Below are 4386 nucleotides of genomic sequence, written 5' to 3'. Positions count from 1 at the left end.
CATCCACCAGTGATGATGAGCTGTTTTTCATATGTCTGTTGGCTGCATAAATGCCTTCTTTCGACAAGTGTCTGTTCATATCCTTTGCCCACCTTTTGATGGGGTTTTTTGTTTTCTTTTTGAAACTTTATTTAAGTTCCTTGTAGATTCTGGATATTAACCCTTTGTGAAATGGATAGATTGCCAAAATTTTCTCCCATTCTGTAGGCTGCCTGTTCACTCTGATGATAGTTTCTTTTGCTCTGAAGAACTCTTTAGTTTAATTAGATCCCATTTGTCAATTTTGGCTTTTGTTGCCATTGCTTTTGGTGTTTCATGACATGATTTCAAAGATTTCAAAGACATGAAATCTTTGCGTGTGCCTATGTCCTGAATGGTATTGCCTAGGTTTTCTTCTAGTTTTTTTTTTTTTTCATGGTTTTAGGTCTTATGTTTAAGTCTTTAATCCGTCTTGAGTTAATTTTTGTATATAGTGTAAGGAAGGGGTCCAGATTCAGTTTTCTGCATATGGCTAGCTCATTTTCCCAACACCATTCATTAAATAGGGAATCCTTTCCCCATTGCTTGTTTGGGTCATGTTTGTCAAAGACCAGATGGTTGTAGATGTGTGCTGTTATTTCTGAGGCCTCTGTTCTGTTCCATTGGTCTATATATCTGTTTTGGTATCAGTACAGTAGTAGCCTTGTAGTATAGTTTGAAGTCAGGTACTGTGATGCCTCTAGCTTTGATCTTTTTGCTTAGGATTGTTATCACTATAGAGGCTTTTTTTTTTTTTTTTGGTTCCAAATAAAATTTAAAGTAGTTTTTTTCTAATTCTGTGAAGAAAGTCAATGGTAGCTTGATGGAAATAGCATTGAATCTATAAATTACTTTGGGCAGTATGGCCATTTTTATGATATTGATTCTTCCTATCCATGAGTATGGAATGTTTTTCCATTTGTTTGTGTCCTCTCTTATTTCCTTGAACAGGGGTTTGTAGTTCTCCTTGAAGAAGTCCTTCACATCCCTTGTAAGTTGTATTCCTAGGTATTTCATTCTCTTCATAGCAATTGTGAATGGGAATTCAAGCATGATTTGGTTCTCTGTTTGTCTATTATTGGTGTATAGGAATGCTTGTGATTTTTGCACATTGATTTTGTTTCCTGAGACTGCTGAAGTTGCTTATCAGATTAAGGAGATTTTGGGCTGAGACGATGGGGTTTTCTAAATATACAATCATGTCATCTGCAAACAGAGGCAATTCGACTTCCTCTCTTCCTATTTGAATATGCTTTATTTCTTTCTCTTGCCTGATTGCCCTGGCCAGAACTTCCAATACTATGTTGAATAGGAGTGGTGAGAGATGGCATCCTTGTCTTATTCCAGTTTTCAAAGGGAATGCTTCCAGCTTTTGCCCATTCAGTATGATATTGGCTGTGGGGTTGTCATAAATAGCTTTTATTATTCGAGATATGTTCCATCAATACCTAGTTTATTGAGTGTTTTTAGCATGAAGCAGTGTTGAATGTTGTTGAAGGCCTTTTCTACATCTATTGAGATAATCATGTGGTTTTTGTCATTGATTCTGTTTATGTGAGGGATTACATTTATTGATTTGCATATGTTGAACCAGCCTTGCATTTCAGGAATTAAGCCAACTTGAACATGGTAGATAAGCTTTTTGATGTGCTGCTGGATTCAGCTTGCCAGTATTTTATTAAGGATTTTCACATCGATGTTCACCTGGGATATTGGCCTAAAATTTTCTTTTTGTGTTCTGTCTCTGCCAGGTTTTGTTATCAGCATGATGCTGGCCTTATAAAATGAGTTACAGAGGAGTCTCTCTTTTTCTGTTGTTTGGAATAGTTTTAGAAGGAATGGTACCAGCTCCTACTTGTACCTCTTGTAGAATTTGGCTGTGACTCTGTCTGGTCCTGGTTTTTTTTCTGGTTGGTAGGTTGTTAATTACTGCCTCAATTTCAGAACTTGTTATTGGTCTATTCAGGGATTTGACTTATTCCTGGTTTAGTCTTGGGAGGGTGTACATGTCCAGGAATTTATCCATTTCTTCTAGATTTTCTAGTTTATTTTCAAGGAAGTGTTGATAGTATTCTCTGATGGTAGTTTGTATTTCTGTGGGATCAGTGGTGATATCTGCTTTATCTTTTTTTATTGTGTCTATTTGATTCTTCTCTCTTTTATTCTTTATTAGTCTGGCTAGTGGTCTACCTATTTTGTTAATCTTTTCAAAAAGCCAGCTCCTGGATTCAATGATTTTTTTGAAGGGTTTTTTGTGTCTCTATCTCCTTCAGTTCTGCTGTGATCTTAGTTATTTCTTGTCCTCTGCTACCTTTTGAATTTGTTTGCTCTGCTTTCCAGTTGTTTTAATTGTGATGTTAGGGTGTCGATTTTAGATATTTTCTGCTTTCTCTTGTGGGCATTTAGTGCTCTAAATTTCCCTCTAAACACTGCTTTAGCTGTGTCCTAGAGATTCTGGTATGATGTATCTTTGTTCTCATTGGTTTCAAAGAACTTAATTATTTCTGCCTTAATTTTGTTATTCACCCCATAGTCATTCAGGAGCAGGTTGTTCAAGTTCCATGGGGTTGTGCAGTTTTGAGTGAGTTTCTTAATCCTGAATTTTAATTTGATTGCACTGTGCTCTGAGAGACTATTTGTTATGATTTCTGTTCTTTTGCATTTGGTGAGGAGTGTTTTACTTCCAAATATGTGGTCCATTTTAGAGTAAGTGCTATGTGGTAATGAGAGGAATGTATATTCTGTTGATTTGCAGTGGAGAGTTCTATAGATGTCTATTAAGTGTACTTGGTCCAGAGCTGAGTTCAAGTCCTGAATATTCTTGTTAATTTTCTGTCTCATTGATCTGTCCAATATTGACAACAGGTTGTTAAAGTCTCCCACTATTATTGTGTGGGAGTCTAAGTCTCTTTGTAGGTCTCTAAGAACTTGCTTTATGAATCTGGGTGCTCCTGTATTGGGTGCATATATATTTAGGATAGTTAGCTCTTCTTGTTGCATTGATCCCTTTAATATTATGTAATGCCCTTCTTTGTCTCTTTTGATCTTTGTTGCTTTAAAGTTTGTTTTATCAGAGACTAGCATTGCAACCCCTGCTTATTTTTGCTTTCCATTTGCTTTGTAAGTATTCCTCCATCCCTTTATTTTGAGCCTATGTGTGTTTTGGCACATGAGATGGGTCTCCTGAATACAGCACATCAATGGGTCTTGACTCTTTATCCAATTTGCCAGTCTGTGTTTTTTAATTGGGGCATTTAGCCCATTTACATTTAAAGTTAATATTGTTATGTGTGAATTTGATCCTGTCATTATGATGCTAGCCAGGTATTTTGCAAATTAGTTGATGCAGCTTCTTCATAGTGTCAATAGTCTTTACATTTTGGTATGTTTATGCAGTGACAGGTACTGTTTTTTTTCTTTCCATATTTAGTGCTTCCTTCAGGAGCTCTTGTAAGGCAGACCTGGTGGTGACAAAATCCCTCAGCATTTGTTTGTCTGTAAAGGATTTTATTTCTCCTTTGCTTATGAAGCTTAGTTTGGCTGTATATAAAATTCTGGGTTGAAAATTCTTTTCCTTCAGAATGTTGAATATTGGCCCCCACTCTCTTCTGGCTTGTAGGGTTTCTGCAGAGACATCTGCTGTTAGTCTGATGTGCTTCCGTTTGTAGGTAACCTGACTTTTCTCTCTGGCTGCCCTTAACGTTTTTTCCTTTGTTTCAACCTTGGTGAATCTGATGATTATGTCTTGGGGTTACTCTTCTTTGGGAGTATCTTAGTGGTGTTCTCTGTGTTTCCTGAATTTGAATGTTAGCCTGTCTTGCGAGATTGGGGAAGTTCTCCTGGATAATATCCTGAAGTGTGTTTTCCAACTTGATTCCATTTTCCCCGTCACTTTCAGGTACACCAATCAAACATAAATTTGGTCTTTTCACATAGTCCCATATTTCTTGGAGGCTTTGTTCATTCCTTTTCATTCTTTTTCTCTAATCTTGTCTTCACACTTTATTTCATTAAGTTGATCTTCAATCTCTGATACCCTTTCTTCTCCTTGATCAATTCAGCTACTGATACTTGTGTATGCTTCATGAAGTTCTCTCGCTGTGTTTCTCAGCTCCGTCAGGTTATATATGTTCTTCTCAAACCAGGTTATTGTAGTTAGCACTTCCTGTAACCTTTTATGAAAGTTCTTAGTTTCCTCGCACTGGGTTAGAACATGCTCCTTTAGCTCAGAGGAATTTGTTATTACTTACCTTCTGAAGCCTCCTTCTGTCAGTTCATCAAACACATTCTCCATCCAGTTTTGTTCCCTTGCTGGTGAGGAGTTGTGATCCTTTGCAGGAGAAGAGGCATTCTGGTTTTTGGAATTTT

Source organism: Papio anubis, chromosome 5, assembly GCF_008728515.1.
Source record: "Papio anubis isolate 15944 chromosome 5, Panubis1.0, whole genome shotgun sequence".
Classification (NCBI taxonomy): Eukaryota; Metazoa; Chordata; class Mammalia; order Primates; family Cercopithecidae; genus Papio; species Papio anubis.
Note: the sequence above shows the minus strand (reverse complement) of the source record.